The sequence below is a fragment of the Triticum urartu genome, chromosome 1A (assembly GCF_056163025.1).
Source record: "Triticum urartu cultivar PI428250 chromosome 1A, HENAU_Tu73, whole genome shotgun sequence".
NCBI lineage: Eukaryota > Viridiplantae > Streptophyta > Magnoliopsida > Poales > Poaceae > Triticum > Triticum urartu.
In genome coordinates, this window is record NC_141873.1 from 83,856,961 (window position 1) to 83,880,761 (window position 23,801).

Below are 23,801 nucleotides of genomic sequence, written 5' to 3' on the forward strand. Positions count from 1 at the left end.
TGTTGGGAGGAATATCTTCAGGCTGAGCATTGTCTTCATGTTGATCAGGTGCTGAGATGATAAGTTCTTCTTCAGGATGAGCTTCAGAAGGTATAATCTCTCCAGTTCCCATTAGCTTGATTGATTCACTAGCTGGAATTTCATCTAGCACATTTGGCAGTTGCTCTCTTTGTGAACCATTTGTCTCATCAAACCGCACATCCACTGTTTCAACCACTTTGTAATGAAAGAGATTGAAGACTCTGTAGGAGTGCGAATCCTTTCCATATCCAAGCATAAAACCCTCATGTGCTTTTGGTGCGAATTTTGAGGTGTGGTGTGGGTCCTTGATCCAGCACCTTGCGCCAAATACTCTGAAGTAACTGACATTTGGCTTCTTGCCAGTTAGGAGTTCATAAGATGTCTTGTTCAGAAGCTTGTGAAGATAAACACGATTGATTGTATGGCATGCAGTGTCAATGGCTTCAGTCCAGAATTTTCTTGGACTCTTGTATTCATCTAGCATCGTTCTGGCCATCTCAATGAGTGTTCTATTCTTGCGTTCGACGACGCCATTCTGCTGTTGCGTGTACGGAGCTGAGAATTCATGTGTGATGCCCAAGGTATCAAGATATGTATCAAGGCCAGTGTTCTTGAATTCAGTGCCATTGTCACTTCTGATGTGCTTTATCTTGGCACCAAAATTGTTCATAGCACGATTGGCGAAGCCTCTGAAGACATCCTACACTTCAGTCTTGTAAAGAATTATGTGTACCCAAGTATATCTAGAATAATCATCAACAATAACGAAGCCATAGAGGCAAGCAGTAGTAGTAAAAGTTGAGTAGTGAGTGGGACCAAAAAGATCCATGTGAAGTAGTTCGAAGGGTCGAGTAGTGGTCATGATTGTCTTCGAGGGATGTTTTGCCCTCGTCATCTTCCCTGCTTCACAGGCACCGCATAAGTGATCTTTCTTGAACTTGACGCCCTCGATGCCTATGACGTGCATCTTCTTCGCAAGGGTGTGGAGGTTCCTCATGCCAGCATGCCCAAGCCTCCGATGCCAAAGCCAGCATTCTGAAGCTTTTCCAAGAAGACATACTGCAAGTTGTGGCCCTGCTGAGAAATCTACCACGTACAGATCATCTTTTCGATACCCTTCAAACACTAGAGACTTGTCAGATTCCATTAGTACAAGGCAACGATATTTTCCAAACATTACGATCATGTTCAAATCACAAAGCATTGAGACAGACATTAAGTTGAAGCCAAGGGATTCAACAAGCATGACTTTATCCATGTGTTGATCCTTTGGGATTGCAACTCTACCTAGACCCAATACCTTACTTTTACCAGTGTCAGAGAATGTGATGTGGCTCTTGTCGGATGGACGTAAGGTTGAGTCCATAAGAAGGCTTCTTTTGCCAGTCATGTGATTTGTACACCCACTGTCAATAATCCATTCTGAAGACTTTGAAGATGCTGGTGTTGTACCCTACAGTACAGTTAGGGGGATAGGCTTCAAGAAGAGAATTGTGAAGCAAAAACATTTAACGAACCAGTGGGTTATGAAAACTTAGATCCAGATTAGGACTAATAGGGAGAGTAGCATGCGATTCAGGAATGAAGTACATAATGATGCCATTTGGGCATTTTATCTTGCGCCCTACAAGATTTTTAAGGTCCCCAGCAATAGCGTCAGAAGATTTTGGTTTTCTGCTGGAGACCTTTCCCTGCAAAAGAGAGTTAAGCCTTCTTAACCACCCACATCTTTAAGGGTGGCTTAGAAGCAATAAGTCTAAGTGCAGCATCTGAGAATTTTGGCTTTGAAGCCTTAGTAAACAGTCTTGCAGGTGGACAATAGTACTCATAAGAATAAGCAGAATAATTTTTGGTCATATGAAGATGACGGTTTGATGAACCACTCTCATATTCATATGCCTGAGTATGGTTTCCCTGCAAAACATTTGCGTTAGTGTGACTCAGGTGAGTCCTCTGTTTGTATGAAGCCTTTGGACCATTTGAAGCCTTTGGTTTGAGGTTTGTCTTCTTCAAGTGAGGTGTCATGAAGACATTCACAGGAAGATTTTCCAGACACTTTTTCGGAACCCAGATATTCTTCATAGGCGGTCCATTCCTGCAGTTAGTACCAATGTACCTGGCAAACACTTCACCATTCTGATTCTTAAACAGTATATAGTTTGCATCAAAGGATTCATCAATGATAATGGGGTTAGCACAAGTGAAGCTAGATAAATTGGATGGATCTGCTGAAGGTTCCTTTGCAGCAACCCACTTGGTTTTGGGGTACTTCTCAGGTTTCCAGTAAGAGCCATCTGCATTTATTTTCCTTACGAACCCAACACCCTCTTTCCTAGGATTTCGGTTCAGAATCTGCTTCTTGAGGACATCACATAATGTCTGATGTCCTTTAAGACTTTTGTACATCCCTGTTTCAAGCAATGTCTTCAACCTAGCATTCTCATCAGCAATAGCAGTGGTATCCTCAGCAGAGGGGTTAGTTACCACATCAATAGTTGAAGATATTGCAACAGCAGTAGCAGTGGAACATTCAGCAACAGAAGTAGCATTATCACGCTCAATGCATTTAAGACATGGTGGTTCAAATCCTTCCTGAACGGAACTAATCTGTTTGGCGTGAAGTGACTCATTTTCCTTTTGAAGATCTTCATGAGCCGCTCTCAATTTCTCAAGTTCTTGCTTCCTTTGAAGATAATCATAGGAAAGCTTTTCATGAGTTGTTGAGAGAGTATCAAGACGATCTTCAAGTTCCTGATACTTAACGTGAAGATTTTTTATGTCTTCAATTAAGGATTCAGATCGAGTCATTTCAGCACCCAACAGATCATCGCTTCTGTCTAACAGTTTTTGAATATGTTCCATGGCCTTTTGCTGTTCAGTTGCAATTTTAGCAAGTGTTTTGTAGCTGGGTTTTGAATCACAATCAGAGTCATCGTCACTGGATGTTTGATAGCGAGTAGTGCGTGTGTTTACCTTGGCACCGCGTGCCATGAAGCAGTAGGTAGGAGCGGAGTCGTCCTTGTCATTTGCATCGGTGTCGGTGATGAAGTCATTGTCTTCAGTGTTGAAGATGGACTTGGCGACGTATGCTGTAGCCAGACTTGCAATGCCAGAATCAGACTCCTCCTCAGACTCCACCTCTGCCTCCTCAGAAGCGGACTCCTCCTCTGAATCCATTTCCTTGCCAACAAACGCACGTGCCTTGCCAGATGAGCTCTTCTTGTGTGATGAAGACTTTGAGGAAGACTTGGAAGAAGACTTTGTGTATTTCTTCTTCTTCTTGTCGTCAGAGTCATATTCCTTTCTCTTCTTCTTCTTTCTGTTCTCATTGTCCCACTGTGGACACTCATAGATGAAGTGTCCAGTTTTCTTGCACTTGTGGCATGTTTTCTTCTTGTAGTCATGAGCAGAAGCTTCATCATTCCTTGAGCTTGATCGTGAAGACTTTCTGAAGCCTTTCTTCTTGGTGAATTTTTGGAACTTCTTCACTAGCATTGCGAGTTCCTTTCCAATGTCTTCAGGATCATCAGAACTGCTGTCAGATTCTTCTTCAGATGAGGAAACAGCTTTTGCCTTCAAGGCACGAGTTCGCCCATAGTTTGGACCGTAGATATCTCTTTTTCTCAGAAAGCTGAAACTCATGTGTGTTGAGCCTCTCAAGTATGTCAGATGGATCGAGTGTCTTGAAATCAGGACGTTCTTGAATCATCAGGGCTAGGATGTCAAACGAACTATCAAGTGATCTCAGCAGTGTTTTGACGACTTCGTGTTTGGTAATCTCAGTGGCGCCGAGGGCTTGAAGCTCATTTGTGATGTCTGCGAGTCTGTCAAATGTGTGCTGGACATTCTCATTCTCATTTCTCTTGAAGCGGTTGAAGAGATTGCGAAGGACACTGATTCTTTGATCTCTCTAGGTTGAGATGCCTTCATTGACCTTGGAGAGCCAGTCCCAGACCAGCTTGGATGTCTTCAAAGCACTCACACGGCCATACTGTCCTTTAGTCAGATGACCACAGATGATGTTCTTGGCAGTAGAGTCCAGTTGAACGAATTTCTTGACATCAGCAGCAGTGACACCTTCTCTAGCCTTGGGAACGCCGTTCTCGACGACATACCATAGGTCGACATCAATGGCTTCAAGATGCATACGCATCTTATTCTTCCAGTAGGGATATTCAGTTCCATCGAAGACGGGGCACGCATCGGAGACTTTAATTATCCCTACAGTCGACATAGCTAAAACTCCAGGTGGTTAAACCGAATCACACAGAACAAGGGAGCACCTTGCTCTGATACCAATTGAAAGTGCGTTATATCGACTAGAGGGGGGTGAATAGGCGATTTTTATGAAAGTCTTCAAAACATGGAAGTTATGAAGACAAACAGTAGAGATATGCCTATTACTATGCAGCGGAAGTTAGACTACACTGGGCAAGCCATGGTCAAGTATCAACAGAGTGAAAGCACAGTGACAAATAGCTGTAGTGTAATTAGGATCAGGTAGGAAGATACTATGAAGCCAAACAGATCATACACTCACGTTGTGAAGACAAAAGATAGAACAGACATGCAATGACTTCACAATGAGTGATCAGTAAGTAAAAGGAAGTGAAGATGAAACCAGTGACTCGTTGAAGACAATGATGTGTTGGACCAGTTCCAGTTGCTGTGACAACTGTACATCTGGATGGAGCAGCTAGGTATTTAAACCTTAGGACACACAGTCCCGGACACCCAGTCCTGAACACGCAGTTCAGGACACCAAGTCCTCACCGTATTCTCCTTGAGCTAAGGTCACTTAGTCCTCGCCCAATCACTCTGGTAAGTCTTCAAGGTAGACTCCCAAACCTTCACAGACTTCGTTCACTAGCAATCCACAATGTCTCTTGGATGCTCTGAACGCGACGCCTAACCGTCTGGGGATGCACAGTCCTCAAGTGTAATAAGTCTTCAGATCACACAGTCAAGAAGACTTAAGTGATGCCCAATTTACTCTGGCTCTGGGTGGTTAGGGCTTTCTCCTCGCTAGGAATTTTCTCTCAAAGGTTTCGAGGTGGGTTGCTCTCAAACGACAAAAGCCGTGCACTAAAATCTGAGCAGCCAACCGTTTATGGTTGTAGGGGGTGGGCTATTTATAGCCACTTGGCAACCCAACCTGATTTGTCCGAAATGACCCTGGGTCACTAAGGAACTGACACGTGTCTCAACGGTCAGATTTCAAACTCTCATGGCAACTTTACTTGGGCTACAAGCAAAGCTGACTTGTCCGGCTCTGGACAAGATTCGCTCTCATTGTCTTCACTCGAAGACATAGGTTTTTGGTTTAGGCATCACTTCAGTCATTCTGACTGGTTCTCCTGGACCCCACTTAACAGTACGGTGGTTCCTATGACTCAACACAAAAGAAAAAGAACTACGAAAGATCTAAGTCTTCGATCTCCATAGGCTTCATAACGTGTCTTCTTTTGTCATAGTCTTCAATGTGAATATCTTCATATACCACCTTTGACTTCAATGTCTGCATACATTTTTAGGGGTCATCTCTGGTAGTAAAACCGAATCAATGAGGGACTCCTACCTATGTTATCCTGCAATTCTCACAAACACATTAGTCCCTCAACTAGGTTTGTCGTCAATACTCCAAAACCAACTAGGGGTGGCACTAGATGCACTTACACTTATTCCATTTAGCTAATAACCTCTTAAGTTTGTTTCTATCCTTGCAAGCTAAAATAGCTAAAGAAGCTTCTTAATCAAAAACATAACCCTCAGGAATAACAAGTGATTCTTCATCATCACTTTCATCAGTATTATCAGATTCAATATTTTCAATCTCTCTAGCCCTAGCAATTTGTTCATCAAGAAATTTACCAAGTGGCACAGTAGTATCAAGCATAGAAGTAGTTTCATCATCAGTATCATGCATCGCAGAAGTGGCATCATCAATAACATGCGACATATCAGAACGAATAGCAGAAACAGATATAGGTGTCGCAAGCTTACCCAAAATAGAAGGTGAATCACGTGCACAGCTAGATGGCAGTTCCCTACCTCCCCTCGTAGTTGAGGGATAAATCTTGGTTCTTGGATCTTTCAAGTTCTTCATAATGATAAGTAGATATAAATCCCAAGTGACTCAAAGAATAGAGCTATGCTCCCCGGCAATGGCGCCAGAAAATGGTCTTGATAACCCACAAGTATAGGGGATCGCAACAGTTTTCGAGGGTAGAGTATTCAACCCAAATTTATTGATTCGACACAAGGGGAGCCAAAGAATACTCTCAAGTATTAGCAGCTGAGTTGTCAATTCAACCACACCTGGGAACTTAGTATCTGCAACAAAGTATTTAGTAGGAAAGTAATATGATAGTAGTGGTAACGGCAACAAAAGGTAACAATAGTAAAAGTAGTGTTTTTGGTATTTTGTAGTGATGATAGCAATAGCAACCGAAAAGTAAATAAGCGAAGAACAATATATGGAAAGCTCGTAGGCAATGGATCGGTGATGGAGAATTATGCAGGATGCGGTTCATCATGTAACAGTCATAACCTAGGGTGACACAGAACTAGCTCCAGTTCGTTGATATAATGTAGGCATGTATTCCGAACATAGTCATACGTGCTTATGGAAAAGAACTTGCATGACATCTTTTGTCCTACCCTCCCATGGCAGCGGGGTCCTTACGGAAACTAAGGGATATTAAGGCCTCCTTTTAATAGAGAACCGGAACAAAGCATTAACACATAGTGAATACATGAACTCCTCAAACTACGGTCATCACCGGTAAGTATCCCGATTATTGTCACTTCGGGGTTAACGGATCATAACACATAATAGGTGACTATAGACTTGCAAGATAGGATTAAGAACAGTCATATATTGATGAAAACATAATAGGTTCAGATCTAAAATCATGGCACTCGGGCCCGAGTGACAAGCATTAAGCATAGGAAAGTCATAGCAACATCAATCTCAGAACATAGTGGATACTAGGGATCGAGCCCTAACAAAACTAACTCGATTACATGGTGAATCTCATCCAACCCATCACCGTCCAGCAAGCCTACGATGGAATTACTCACGCACGGTGGTGAGCATCATGAAATTGGTGATGGAGGATGGTTGATGATGACGATGGCGACGGATTCCCCTCTCCGGAGCCCCGAACGGACTCCAGACCAGTCCTCCCGAGAGGTTTTAGGGCTTGGCGGCGGCTCCGTATTGTAAAACGCGATGAATTCTTCCCTCTGATTTTTTCTCCCCGAAACACAATATATGGAGTTGGAGTTGGAGTCGGAGAGGCATCAGGGGTCCCACGAGGTAGGGGGCGCGCCCTATGTGGGCAGGCGCGCCCCCACCCTTGTGGACAGGTGGTGGGCCCCCTGGCCTTCATCTTTTGCAGGTATTTTTTATATTTTCCAAAAAGTTGCTCCGTAAAGTTTCAGGTCATTCCGAGAACGTTTGTTTCTGCACATAAATAACAGCATGGTAATTCTGCTAAAAACAGCGTCAGAATGGGTTAGTTCCATTCAAATGATGCAAGTTAGAGTCCAAAACAAGGGAAAAAGTGTTTGGAAAAGTAGATACGACGGAGACGTATCAGCGATCGAGCTGGTGTTGACACAACATTACTATCATTTATGAGAAGCAACTGTATCTAGAACTCAGACATTGATATGGTTCCCTAACATGGTTATCACAATATGTGTCATGATATAGGCCGCTTCAGCCTGGATGATCAGTCCTGCATTGGTCTCAAGATTGAAAATAGCTGGCCTTTCCTAGAGAATCACTTCTGGTTCAAAGCAAGCGTCTCAAACGCTGAGGATTGGTTGATTTGAAGTTCATTTCATTGCTTGTTATTTGTTGTGTGATGGAAACTTTAGTATTTATAATGTATCCTTGTTGTCACTGTGGGTTGATGACCTTTTGTATGTAATGCTAAACGATATGCCTATGATAAACTTACTAAATTTATGAATGACTTTCGAGTCGCTTCTTAGAGTGGGTGCTGCGATGAGGCAAAACCATATTTTCCAAATATATAATTGTACGTGCATTGCAACAGATTATCAGATGAGTCCGATCAACAATAGTGGAGTACTACTACTATTTGTACTAGCTTCACATGCTTCGCATGTTGGGCGGGTGTTTTTACTGTAGCTGCGAATCCCATCATCCTAGGTCCTCGGATGAGTCGAATCAATTGTAGAAATTGCATTCTGATGTTTGGGTTCAAACTTTAAAAATTGTTGTACTATCTCTACGTCTACGCATACGTAATAAAACAAGTTTTAAACTTGAGACCAGCCATCCACCCTCACAAAGAACACTTTTTAACCTAGCACAGACTCTAGGAAATTGGGCCACAATGTGAGGTGGGCCATATGTTAATGTGTTCATTGTACGTAACCAACACCTCAAATCCTCGATATATAGTAGGGTGGCGTGGGCCAGAACAAGCATTCACGTCCAGGAGTATGGCACATGCCACCAACACGATTTCCATCTGACACCATATTTCTTGGAGTATGTGCTACAGCTATCTCTTCAACCTCCTCGTTTCTCTAACTCATCCATCGCGCGATGGGCGAGGTGGGGGTTTGCCAATAGTCCCTTTCCTCAACTGCGCTCCCACTTGTAAGGCCAACACCAGCGCACAACCCCAAACGGGCATCCATTTTACCCGGGTTCTATCCATTTGGATAGGGCAATGGGGTCGTGTCCGGGCCATTTATCGGATGCGGTGGCCATGAGCCCAAAGCGCGGACGCATCCCGACCGCATCCCGTCCACATACATTTTTCTTTGCAAACACATATCTTTTTTTCATCATTGATTATTGGTACATGGAAATACATCACCAAATTTTGACTAGAAAAGCAAGACCAAAGAAAACAAGAACCACAAGAATACATTTTAGAAGATACCCAACTTCCATAACTGCTCCTGTAAGTTGGATTAGTGCCTTCTCGATGCATTGATTGTTGATCTTCGGAGGCTCGATCTTGCGTGCTTCTTTCTTCTTCAAATGTAAAGAAGTAGATGTTGCTTCCTTGCATCTAGTCTCATGTCTAACCTCTATTCTATCAACAAGTGCACTAGTCTCATCTCTAGCCTCTATGCTAGCTAAAAGTGCACGAACATCTACTAAATTGCACTCTATCAATATATCGATGTACTCTTCTTCCTAATATCAAAACTTGCATCCATTCTACACAATAAAACTTTAAGTTAGCACAACTAGTCAAATCCGAGAGCACAACCGAAGCTAAAGTAGCACATACCCCATCGGTTGAGCACTTGATGAACACCCATCCGGGATGTTCCGGTGTTGTAGACACATGGCACAAGACCTTCTTTGGGCAGTCATCACACGTAATGAGTGGCAACGGTGTGCCGATGAGATTTTGGGCCAGCACCGAGCCCAGCCGACCGCCATTCATGTATCTACCGGCCAACTGCTGACGGTGTAGATCCGAGCGGCTAGAGGAGGAGTCAGTACCTGCATGCGGCCTTGTGGCCTTGCCGGGGCCTTCCAGCCCGATGCCCGGCCAGTCCATGGCGCGGCGCGGCCTCCCATAGCTGGGCGAGCTCAAGCCCGACCGGATCCGCTCCAAATCTAGCCGCTGGATGCGCAAAACAGGTAGCCGTGGTTGGCTAGCATGGGGGCTCGAGGTAAAGGGGGATGGGCAAGCACGTGTCTGAGCTGCACGCGCTGGAGTTGGCCTAAGTGAAGATGCAAGACATCACGCGTTTCCCTAGAGGTGTGGTGGACCAACCATGTGGGGGTGCAAAGTGGCTTTGCTCATGTGGGGGACATAGGCCATCCCGTGCGGGCGCTAGGTCTGACAGGACGGCCTTGTTGTCAGTGTCTGACCGCTGTGCCAACCGTCCGCTCCCCACTAGCCTCTTCGTGTACCATGGCAACCGTCCGCCGCCTCTTCGCCTTTCCCTCTTGATTTGGAACTGATGTCCCATGCTCTTCCTTCCTCCTCCATTTGCCTTCACCCTTCCTTCGGCCATTGTTCGATCGTCTTCTCCATGGAGGGAACAGGATGGAAACGATCCCATTATTCTTGCCCCGATCTGAAAGATGATGTGGTGGAGGAACTCATTGATCGGTGTGACGTCATCACCTCGGCTAGCATGGCAGGTTTGTTCAAGACCATTCTCGACTCAACTAATAACATCATTACAAAGAACCCAAGGGTCTAGGAGAGGTTTGATCTCCCCTATCTTCTTCGCCATGACCCCGCTAGCTGGAGCGCGAACAACGGAAGCCTCGCCTTGTGCAAGTTGATGCCGCTTGACAATGATACGTGTGATGTTAAGATACCATCGCTTAAGGATAAGGCCTGGGAGGCGCAAATGGAGATTGGGTTGTTTATATTGGGTATAACTGCGAGTGGGAACTTGTTAATGTGTGCACTCGTCACCGGGTTCCACTTCCAAAAATCTTAGAGTTTCCTGAGGTTGAGCACAGAGATGATCTACGTACGTTCAAATATGATCATGGTGACTGTCGTCTATGGAAGATAGCAATTTTTCGAGTTCCCAACCGCTCTTGGGATTACACGTACTATGAAGTTGTTGCTATCTTCAACAAGCTTGTTGTCGTCCTTACTTCCATGCCTCGATGGATATTGCTCAAAAATCAATTTCCGTACATGGATGAGTACTGTGATGCAATTCAATACACGTGTCTTGTGTTTGTTGCCACCACTCGTGGCACTGTTTTTGCATGGAATCCTGATGCTTTCGGTACGTTTGTCTTCCACCGTAATTATAATTGTTTCATCCACATGCATGCGGGTTAGCTAGTTTCCCTTTACTAATTAACCTTCTTGTGTTTCCAAGGTCCTTTGAACATTCCACCACCTATACATGAAAATTTTTATAACTAAGGGGGAGATGATGCTGGTGATGATCACAAGCATGAGGACGAGTAGGAGCTATATATGTAGTGGCGCCTGGCATCTTATTCCGATGGATCACCTCTTCTTGTCTGTATACAGGGCACTGTTGATGTTACTAAGGAAGCAGTTGTTGTCTCCCGTGGTCACACTCTCCGGACCTATTCCAACTTCCGTTGCAGGGTATTCGGGATGGATACTAGTGTGCTAGTGCCAGCACCTTCTCCCTGGTTCAGTATTGATAGTCTCTGAGAAAACTCGCTCTTCCTTGGACTAAACTATCCACTGGTGGTGAAAGGCGATCCAGCTGCTATTGGCACAATGTTACTACCATTTATGAGAAGCAACTGTATCTATACCTCGGACATTGCTATGGTTCCCTACCATGGCTATCACAATATGCGTCCTGATACAGGCCACTTCAGCCTGGATGATCAGTCCTGTGTTGGTCTCGAGATTGACAATAGCTGGCCCTACCCAGAGGCTTACCTATGGCTCAAAGCAAACGTTTCCAACGCCGACGATTGGTTGAGCTGAAGTTCATTTCATTGCTTGTTATTTGTTGTGTGATGAAAACTTTAGTATTTACTAGAATGTTTTGTTGGAACTAATCTGTTATCCAACATGTATCCTCGTTGTCGTTGTGTGTTGATGACTTGTTGTATGTAATGAATGGTACATTTGCATATGCATTTCATAAACTCAATTTATGAATGGTTTTCGCCTCGCTTCTTGGAGTGTGAGTACCGTAGTAGTATAGCCAGCATCCGGTTATATGAAGTTGCCACATCACATAGAGCCAACCTAATATTGGAGTATACTAGCCAAAAAGTCACTTTGGAACCTAGGTGCATTGGAGCCCTATTTTTTGAACTGTGCCAAAATGCTATTTTGAAGTTTCAAAAAATTCTGAAAACAAATCAACATGTTTATATGAATGTATGTTACACATGTGTAAATTTTGATGCTGAAATAAGTAACCATGTGAGTTACACAAAAATGACAAAATCATGATTTTGGAAAGATGAACAGTGCATGTATTATTCACTATTTGAAAATCACTATTTTTGTTATTTTTGTATAGGTTGCATATTTACTTATTTCATCACCAAACTTTACACATGTGTAATATACATTCATATGATCACGCAGAATTTTTTTCGGAATTTTTTGAAACCTTAAATGTGATTTTCAAAGTATTTAAAATAAAGTCCTCCAATACACCCGGGTTCCAAAAATCCACTCTCGTATACTAGCACAATAGTTAGTTCTAGTTAGATCAACAAGAGCTAGGTGTCGCACGGAGGCCGAGAAATATGGCGATAGTGTGACTGCGTGAGGTGCACTTGTACATAGTATGATGTAGGAACATGGCTTGTCGTGTTTCCTACTCCTCCGGTCTAAATGTGGAGAAGATTTGGTCGAGTTCTTCCTCCTTTTGCCGACACGTGACTCATCCAGCATCCAGGTCATGTCATGTAAAAAAATGGAGTGCTAGTTGAAGCCACATGATGTGCGTCTTGGGTTCAACAATAAATAGAATCTTACTCTTGAGTAACTCCAAAAGCGGCCACCGAAGATCTTTATTGGATTTGTTTTTCATCACCAACACATGAAGGTGAATGATGTGTAGGTTCAGCGGGTCCTCTTGCGTTTTCACTGACATGTGGGACCGCATGTGAGCAAACAGACGATGGGCTCCGTGCATCTGCTGGCTTTCTGAGAAGAGAGAGATGAGGGCTGAGCACGGACTCCAGGAAATTTCACGACAATGTGACTAGTACTAGTGGTGTACCGTACTCCTGGGGAAATAATGTGTTCGCTCTACATAACCAACACCTCAATATAGTGGGGTGGCATGGGACATAACTAGCATTCACGTCAAGCGGTACGGCACAAGCCACCCACACGAGTCCCATCTAACACCAATTTTCTTGGAGTCCGTGCTATAGCCATCTCTTCTCCCTCCTGTTTTCTCACCCATCGCGCGGTGGGCGAGGTGTGGGTTTGCCAATAGTCGGTTTGCTCAACCGCGGTCCCACTTGTAAGTGAAAATGCAACACAGGACGCATTCCCCCTTGAGCGGCGTGCCGGACCAACCGTGTGGGGGTGCAACGCGAACACAGTAGGCTTTTCCTTCTGAACTTGTAACTTGTAAAACTTGGTTCTACTCCATGGCGTGATTGATAGATAGAAATAAGTATTTTCCCTAGAGTAATGTGAAGTTTGGTTCTGGCGCGGTTCATGCATGGAGTACTTGTGAAAATTATGAAGTTGATGCGAAAGGTAAGATAATTACTAGTAGAACCATATGGTACTACATGGATTTGACGGAAGATAAAGATACATACAGATCCATCAATGACATCCTCACACCCTAGTGCACCGGGCCACCAACCGACGTGTGAGGAGCAGCGGCGTTGGCAGCGAGCTCAATGTGCTTCTGAACAATGCCGTCCAAGGTTTCCCTGTGGTCCAAGAAGGCAAGCGTCCTATCGTCCTCCTCTTGCACGTAGTAGTCCTTGTGGACAATTTGCGCGTAGACATGAGTGATTATGTCGATGTTGTCTTGCTGCGCCAGGCGCTGTGGGCGAGCGTGACCTCGAGGTGGACATTCTCCGGCACGACGGCGGGCAGTCGCAGGGCCACCAGTTCGTCGAAGAGGTTGTCACAATAGAGGCCATTGAGGGTGGTGGGCATCGCAGAGCCTGGCGCATGGGCTGGAGGCGTATGTCAAGGTCATCCGCGAGCTTCTTGACGATGGTGAACTTGTCGAGGAAGCCGACGAGGACCTCGTCAAACAAGGAGACAAAGTTGTCGTCCAAGCAGCCTCTCGTCTTGGCGGCCTCAAGCATGACCTGGAGACGTTCCTTGGTGCCGGGCCGCAGGCCGGCATCGTGGACCATCTGGCACAGCCGGCTGATGCTCACGCTCATCGCCTCCATAGGTCTTGCTTCTAGTCAATTGATCTTGTGATTGGAGTGTCAGGACCGTTTTTCCAATAAAACATTTATTGAAAAACCGACCATTATATCAGACCAGTATAGAGGAATCCTCCTTACTGGTAGACAAATCCTTGATACAGAAATCCAGAAGTACTAAATATTATACAAGGTTGAGCTGAGGCTGCTCAACAATTTTATTACAAGCATGCCGATATTATACATAAAGGCAGATATGACACAAAGGGGTATGGTGGCACAACTACTGACTTGTAATAAAAGTGGTGGTGGATATGTCACAGTGAAGTGGGTGACATGACTCCAAAATCTTACAGCTCATCAAGCGCCGGAGTGAGGCTTGATTTTATTATTATGGTTGCGGAAGCGTATATAATACAAGTGACCAACTCCAGGATCGCACGGGACTGACCGGGACTCCTCTAGGCGTCGGACTCGCTATCGTACTCTTCATCCATAAGATCGCCTTTGTCAACATCTGGCCAAATCAACAAGCCAGGTGAGTACTTTGAATGTACTCACAAGACAGTCTGGACATAAGATATAACAAATGCAAACATGATGCACATGAGCTGATTAGTAATGCACACTCAGGTAATAAATTTGCACTGCACGACAAATGAAAGACCGATCGGGTGTCTGAAGCGACGCCTTGAAAGGAAAAATAAATTAACATGCCACAGTCGGACGTCAGGGCGACACCTCATAAAGGGCTTATATTGAATCGTAAATGACAGTGCGTGCCACAGTCGGACGTCTAAGCGACATCTCAAAAAGGGCTTATAGTGAAAGTAAATAACAAGGATGCCACAGTCGGACGTCTGAGCGACGTCACATAAAGGGCTTATATCAGAGGTAAATAACAAGAATGCCACAGTCGGACGTCTGGGCGACATCACATAAAGGGCTTATATCATAGGTAAATAGCAAGAATGCCACAGTCGTACATTTGAGCGACATCACATAAAGGGCTTATATCAAAAGTAAATAACAAGAATGCCACAGTCGGATGTCTGAGCGACATCACATAAAGGGCTTCTATTTCGTCATTCGGATTCAAGTAGCTCATGAAAGTAACACCATCCCAAGGGATACTCGGTACATAAAAATAAACTGGTTAGTCCATCCATAGGAATAACATTCGGCCGGGTTTACCATTCATGCTTATTCTTCGGAGACTGTCACTGAGACTGACACTGAGACTGATACTGAGACTGACACTACTATGTTGATCAAAGTCCTTGACCACGGATATGGTTACTCGACTGGTTTTGACTCTGCAGAGTTTGTACTCTTTACCCACAGCCAACGGATTTCATAGTCACAAAGGACTACTTCCGTTTACGGTATTTTGGAAGAAAGACATCTAACCAGTACACACCCATTCCACATCCGCTGCCAGGAATCACCCTAGGCAACGCTCAAGAAAAACTCTATGATGGGGAGACTACAACCTCCAATAGCATGGGATCAAATTTATATTCGCGCGCTCTAAGGGGTGCCCCCCTCTCGGTCCCAACCGGAAACACCCATGCCCCCTGACCAGATGACGGGCTTTAATCTAGGGCCATGGAACGCTCATCACGGCCCCTCTATTTGGTGTGTACAAGGAAAGAGGTTTGCAACTGACTAGACCGCATTCTTTGTAGAAGACATGTGGCAGCATGAAAAGGGGACGAACGGGACATGACTTGATCCACGTTAATACTGGAGTTAAACGGTTGACATAAGACTGGCATGCTTCAACAATACCAGCTTACCACCTATCATGCCACCACATGATCAGGTTATATCACCATCATATGAACACATCAAATTTCGAAGTTCACTTGTAGCTTGCCTTGCATGCAATATAACATTCACAATTGCTTATATAAACATGCCATGAGAAAACTACTCAAGCAAACATGCAAAACACTCATCATATCAAAGGTTCAAACATGCTTGCCTGGTTCGGAGTAGTCGGAGTCTAGCTCAACGAAGTTGGCGGCTCCGTCACCTCCTTCGGTATCTACGGAGTCACGGAGCTCTCCCGCGTCTGTGGGTGGTGGAGTTGGTCGTCGGCGAGCACCACGTCTACGGCGGCCTCCACTCCGGTGGACGGTGGTTCGGGCGGTGATGGATCCCACCGAGGAGGGCCGAGAGAATCTTGCCGGAGCCCGAAGCGGATCGGGGCGGCTGGAGTCGGGGAAGAAGGCTCTCTCGAGGCCCTTTGATGAGCGTGGCGAGGTTCTGAGGCGAGGAGGGGAGGTGCTGGGTTGAGGACGAGCTCGGGGCCTCCCGGCCCGAGGCGGTTGCCGAGAACGGGATTACTCCGGCGAGCGATTACGGCGAGGCAAAGTGAGGGAGTCCTGGATTAGGGGGTGTTCGGGTAGCCGGACTATACCTTCAGCCGAACTCCAGGACTATGAAGATACAAGACTGAAGACTCCGTCCCGTGTCCGGATAGGACTTTCCTTGGCATGGAAGGCAAGCTTGGCGATGCGGATATTCAAGATCTCCTACCATTGTAACCGACTTTGTGTAACCCTAACCCTCTCCGGTGTCTATATAAACCGGAGAGTTTTAGTCCGTAGGACAACTTCATCATACAACAATCATACCATAGGCTAGCTTTTAGGGTTTAGCCTCCTTGATCTCGTGGTAGATCTACTCTTGTACTACCCATATCATCAATATTAATCAAGCAGGACGTAGGGTTTTACCTCCATCAAGAGGGCCCGAACCTAGGTAAAACATTGTGTCCCTCGTCTCCTGTTACCATCCGGCCTAGACGCACAGTTCAGGACCCCCTACCCGAGATCCGCTGGTTTTGACACCGACATTGGTGCTTTCATTGAGAGTTCCTCTGTGTCGTCGCTTTCACGCCCGATGGCTTCTTCGATCATCAACCACGATGCAGTCCAGGATGAGACTTTTCTTCCCGGACAGATCTTCGTCTTCAGCGGCTTCGCACTGCAGGCCAACTCGCTTGGTCACCTTGAGCCGATCGAAAGTTACGCCCCTGGCCATCAGGTCAGGTTTGGAAGCCTAAACTACACGGCTGACATTCGCGGGGACTTGATCTTCGATGGATTCGAGCCACAGCCAAGCGTGCCGCACTGTCTCGATGGGCATGATATGGCTCTACCGCCGAACAGCGCCTTGGAGGCCGCACACGCATCGGTTCCGACCATTGATTCGGAGCCCACTGCGCCAATCGAGGATCAGCGGTTGGACGCTGCCTCAGGGGCTGCGATCTCAGAGGCGATCGAGCCAAACTCCAGCCCCGCACTCCGCATGGCCCGTGACTCCGAGGAGCCGGATTCCTCTCCGAACTCCGTGCCCCCGCGCCCCCGCCGATCGAATCCGATTGGGCGCCGAAAATGGAGTTCACCGCCGCGGACATCTTTCAGCACTCGCCCTTCGGCTGACATCCTGAATTCTCTAAAGTCTCTCTCTTTATCAGAAGAGCCCTGGCCGGACTACGGTCAGCAAGGTTGGGATACGGACGATGAAGAAATTCAAAACCCACCCACCACACACTTCGTAGCCACTGTCGATGACTTAACCGACATGCTCAACTTCGACTCCGAAGACATCGACGGTATGGACGACGATGCACGAGAGAACCAAGAACCAACGCCTATAGGGCATTGGACAGCCACCTCATCTCACGATGTGTACATGGTGGATACCCCTAAAAGAAGCAACAACGAGGAAAACGGGGAGGGGGATCGATCTCTCGAAAAACAATCAAAGCGTCGGTGTAAACGCCGACCTAAGCCCCGCCTCGATAAAGACCCAGCCATAGAGCAGGATGAGCCGGTAGACGAAGAGCATGCCTCAGAGCAACCGTCCCAACAAGACAACCCGGATAGAGAAACCGAACATTCCTCCCCCGGTGAAAATGGCATTCCGGACGACCCTACGCCGGATAAGCCCACGAAGCAAAAGAACCTCCACAAACGGCTCGTTGCAACCGCACGCAGCCTGAAAAAGCAGAAGCAGAAGCTAAAGACTGCGGAAGATGCACTCAGGATCAGATGGAGTAAAGTAATCAATACCGCAGACAAATACGGCGGTAGTCGCCGCACTAAAAGCTATCCAAGGAGAAAACTACTGCCTAAATTCGACAAGGAGGCCTTAGAGCCCTCGCATTCAAAAAGTAAGAAAGCCACACGGTCGGATAGACGACCCCAGGGCCAGCTTAAAGCGGCAAGCAGCGCCGCACTCAAGCCGGCATGCGACCCACTTAAGGATTCGCATCGCGACCCAGCCAGGTCCATTTACGGGCCAAGAAAGCAAGCTCTCATAAGCAATGCAATAAAGCCATTATCAGAATCCGGCACACCCAAATACAGGGGTGCCGCACACCCCCTATGTTTCACCAATGAGGTCTTGGATTATGAATTTCCAGCGGGATTCAAACCCGTAAACATAGAGGCATATGATGGAACAATAGACCTTGGAGTCTGGATCGAGGATTATATCTTCCACATACATATGGCTCGAGGAGATGACCTCCACGCCATAAAATACTTACCCCTCAAGCTTAAAGGGCCAGCCCGGCATTGGCTTAAAAGCCTTCCTGAAAACACAATCAGAAGTTGGGAAGAGCTCGAGGACGCTTTCCGAGCAAATTTTCATGGGACCTATGTCCGCCCTCCGGATGCAGATGATCTTAGTCACATAACTCAACAGCCCGGAGAGTCAGCTCGGCAATTCTGGAATAGATTTCTTACTAAAAAGAATCAGATAGTCGACTGTCCGGACGCTGAAGCCTTAGCAGCTTTCAGGCATAATGTCCGAGACGAATGGCTCGCCAGACACCTCGGCCAAGAAAAGCCAAGAACAATGGCCGCACTAACAAGCATCATGACCCGCTTTTCGCAGGAGAGGATAGCTGGTTGGCAAGATGCAGCACCAGCGACCCAAGTACATCCGAAACTAGGGATGGAAACGGAAAACCGCGACGCAATAAGGACCGTCACCGGACTAAGGAAAAAAGTCCGAAGAGCACGGTAGTCAATGCCGGATTCAAAAGCTCATGACCGAATCAGAAAAAGCCGCCCCTCCAAGATAACAGGGACGACCTATACAACCTAAACAAAATCCTAGATAGGATATGTCAAATACACAGTATTCACGGAAAGCCTGCTAACCATACCCACAGAGATTGTTGGGTTTTTAAACAATCCGGCAGACTCAACACCGAACACAAGGGGCTCGACACACCAAGCGAAGACGAGGACGAACCCCAGAAGCAGAGTACCGAGAAACAAAAGAATTTCCCACAAGAAGTAAAAACAGTAAACTTACTCCACATAATAAAACGTGCGGCGCCCATAAAGGTACGCGCCCCACGGTCTATCCCAAAGGAATCCCGCCACTGGTTGTCAAAACCAATCATCTTCGATCATCTGGATTATTCTAGAAGTATCAGGAACCCAGGCTGGACTGCCCTGGTACTCGATCCAATAATTGGCGGACTCCAATTTTCAAATGTCCTTATGGACGGTGGCAGCGGACTCAACCTGATATATCAGGACTCAATCCGCCACATGGGGATCGACCCAAAAAGAATTCGCCACAGCAAAACCTCCTTTCAAGGAGTAACGCCAGGTCCGGACACCCATTGCATGGGTTTTCTCCGGCTCGAGGTTATTTTCGGCTCTGCCGATAACTTCCGTCGCGAAAAGCTGACTTTCCACATCGTCCCATTCTCAAGTCGCTATCAAGCACTGCTGGGACGCGAAGCTTTCGCCCGCTTTAACGCAATACCGCATTATGCATCTCTTACGCTTAAGATGCCCGGTCCACGCGGCATCATCTCCTTAACGGGGAAGCAGTAAGGGCGCCTCCCCCAAGCGGAGGATTGTGCGGCTGCTTTAACAGCCCCACAATACAATGGCTTCACCAGCCAGAACATCGGAACAGGTCATTAAGACCATGGACACGGATAGACGAGTCTGGCACAAAAGTATCATTTATAAAGGCTTAGTGGCCATATACCCCTGCACTAGGGGCTTCACACGTATAAAATAAGAAACAATAAAGCTCAATTTTCCATATTTTACTTTACACTTTGTTTATTTCATATAAATTTTCGGCATGCCCCTCTTTCAACTTAGTTGCTCTCTTTTTACAGATGAACGTCGTGCTGCGCCCGTCCAGGATACGGCACAATGGAGACACAGGCGCAGACGTGCAGTAGGGACTCGTTCCAAGGATTCTTTTCAGATTAAGACCATGCGTAAACCTTTTTTACTGTCTCTTGTTGATACACATCCCCTGGTTCGATAACCAAGGAGGAGGCTGGCGTCTTGGCATGTGGCCACGTCAGAATTCTTGCGCGTACCTGGACACTAGGGGCTTATACCTTAGAGCGTTACTTAGCCCGCTCTCATAAAGACCGAATACCTTAGGGAGTGTTCGGCGTCGTGAGTTTGGCCTTATATGCATCAGCTCCGAGTCATGATTTTGGTCAAATGTTGGGTTGCCCGGCTCCTGTGTTAGGCCGCCTTACGTTCCGCTCTATCGGCTAAGGCGGCACCAGGAGAACTACTGCGATTATGGCCTGGTTCGGCCAGGCGAGCACCTCAGTAGAGAAAGCCGAAAATCGACTGTCATGATATGACGTGAGACTGGTCAACCATTCGATGACTCTTCGGAATCTATAGGATTCCCCCGCATTAATGAAGGGCCGTTTCCCGGCCAGGCACATATGCGCCCCGAATTCGGGCGAGCGCAGTCGCCACCAGGGGCTACCTAAATAGTCCCATTGTCAAGCTCCTATGGCTAAGTGAAAGTGTTAAAGCATTATAGTCCGGTTGCCTAGCTCGCTACGCTATCACCTCCTTTGTAGGACCAAGACGTTGGATTAAGTGTGAAAATGCGCCTTCTGCGAGCACCCCCGCACTATGTGCGTGGGGGCTGAAGCCAACGACTGCCATCTTCCAGATTTTGTATGTATATCTTAAAACGGCCGCACAGGAGGTGTTCCACATACTTGCAGGCACAAGTATAAAAGGCTACTACAATTCATCAAAATATTGCTTCATAATTATATATGCTATCAGAACATAGCATCCTTCGAGCACTGCGTCTCTATTACACGAGCGCCTTCAAGGACTTCCTGAAAATAGTGCTCGTAGGGTACTCGGCTTTGGTCCGAATCTCGGGATGCAACAACGGTGGTCTCCATCCCTGCCCAGTATGTCTTGACACGGGCAAGAGCCATCCGTGCGCCCTCTATGCATGCTGACCTCTTCATCACATCGATACGTGGCACCGCGCCAAGGAATTGCTGCACCAAGCCGAAATAACTATTCGGCTCCGATCTCCTCGGCCACAGATGACCCAAGACGTACTTCATGGCGAGTCTGGACAATCTATTCAGTTCGACCCATTGAGCCAGACGATCGTCCACTGCCAGTGGACGCTCTGGATTGTGGAACTACGACCAGAAAAGCCTTTCCACTTCGTGATCTTCTTGATCTCGAAAGTGTTCGGTCACATCAGCAGCACTCGCTGCCAAATCCAGATAGGTGTCCTTCGCACTCCACATCTGGTCCAACAGAGCAAACTTCGGATCGCCAAACATCCTCCGCAGCATAAAGGGCTTTCCAGCCGCAATCTGTCCGGCCTGACGCAGCTCCTCCTTCGCAGCTCTCATCGCAGAGCGAGCATCCTTGGCATCAACAACGGCCTTCTCTAAGTCCGTTTGTCTCGCACGGTCTTCTTTCTCAAGAGACTTACAATGGTCAGCAGCGCTTTTTAACTTCACGGCCATCTCGGCCATCTCCCTCTTGCTTCGGCAGTGAGCAGCCTGTTCGGCTCTCAGCTCTTCAAGTGCCTTCTCGGCAGCCACATCACTTGTCCTGGCTTGTTCCTTAGCTCGGGCAAGTTCCGCCCGGAGACTCTCCACGGCGGCCGCACCATCTGCGTCAAGCACACACATTTTAAGATACTGGCATAAAATCTCCTCTTACCAGATGCCGCCCGAGGAATTGCATACCTTGAGCATCATCAAGTCGCTCATTGACGAGCGCGATGTCGGCATCTGCCATGTCAAGTTGCCGCTTTATCTCGACAAAATCATAAGTTCAGCTCGATTCCGGACACTTCGCCACCTATATACAAAGGCGAAAATTAGACCTGGGATTATGATCCTCTGCGCGCCGTCAATTTTGACAACGCACAGAGTCTCAGGGGCTACTATCTACACAGGGTGCATCTTGTTTATGCACAACTGACAAAGAAGTACATTATCAAACGTACATCAAAACCCGTCAGCAAACTTCTGACGGCCTCGTGCAATCTGCTTTCCGCGGACGAAATCCTTCCAATCACCGTACCCATCAATGCACGGTGCTCCTATGAGATAGAAGCTCGCCACAGCAGAATCATCAGCTCCTTCGACCGCGCACCAGACGGTGCCGGACTCGTCCTATGACCTCCATCAAAGGCAGGGCGCGGAGAACCTTGGGGGCCATATGGCTACCTTCCACCCCTGCCGGATTCGGAGAAACCCTCCGCGACGACACCTCAGGGTCTCCCGCCTCGCTAGGCGGTACGGCAGGGGGAGGCATTCCACTCTCCATCATCTCCGGAAGAAGATCCCCCGAAGACGAGCTCTGCTGAGAAGGGCTGAGGTCCGAGCTGCAAGATAAAATTTTGGTTAATCTTCTCAGATAAAAAGTAAGGATTTCTCTCATCCCTCTAAAGGAAAATCTTTCTCTACTTACGGCTCGCTGGAGGGCTGATCCCTTTGCGGGCGTAGTTCGGCCGAGGATCTCCCCGGCGCTGGACCCTCTGACGAGGACTTCTTCCCCCGCTTTGAGGCCATGGTCTCCGGGTCGTCAGAGGTGGCCCTCTTCTTCCCCCTAGGAGAGGAATTGTCGGTTCCTCCCTTCGGAGCAGCCTCCTTCGAGGAGGCCATAGTTTCCTTGTCCTCCCCCTCACTTCCCTCCAAAGGCACGATCTTCAACATCCTGACGAGCACGGGATCCGGCCTGGTCTCAGGAAGGGGAGCCGGACACCTGATCAGCTTCGCCTTCGCTACCCACTCCTGCTTAAAAGGACAGCTCTTTTAGGGGCGAGTTTATGACAATTTTATGGATAGCGAGTCCGGGCACAAGGTTACTTACTTGAATATCCGGGCGATTGCAGCTTAATCCTGCGTCCTCGGTCAAATCCGGACACATTGCTTATGATCCGAAGATCATTTTATACATCTCCACGGGCGTTGCGCCCATAAATGCTGGAGAGTTCGTGGTCCCTCCGGATTAAACTCCCACAGACGAAGGGAGCGACGTTTGCCGGGCAATGTTCGGTGAATCAGCATGACCTGCGTCACCTTGACCAGGTTGAGGTCTCTTTCTAAGAGATCCCTAATGCGGCCCTGCAATAGGGGCACGTATTTGGATAACCCCCAATCCAATCCTTTATTGACCCATGACGCTAGCCGTGGTGGGGGACCCGAGCGAAAGGCAGGAGGCGCCACCCACTTGGCGCTCCTGGGAGTGGTGATATAGAACAACTCTCATTGCCACAAGCCGAGCTCCTCTTGAAAGGAGCCCTCGGGCCATGGAGCATCGGTATTCTTACTTATGATAGCACCTCCGCACTCTGTGTGCCGTCCCTCGATCATCTTCGGCTCCACTCCAAAAGTCTTGAGCCATAATCCGAAGTGAGGAGTAACACGGAGGAACGCTTCGCACACAACGATGAATGAGGAAATGTGGAGGATGGACTCCGGAGCTAGGTCATGAAATTCCAGCCCATAATAGAACATCAGCCCCCTCACGAAGGGATCCATCGGGAAGCCTAAACCCCGAAGGAAGTGAGACATGAACACTACGCTCTCACCAGGCTGGGACTGGGAATAGCCTGCCTTTGAGCAGGCAACCTATGCGAAATT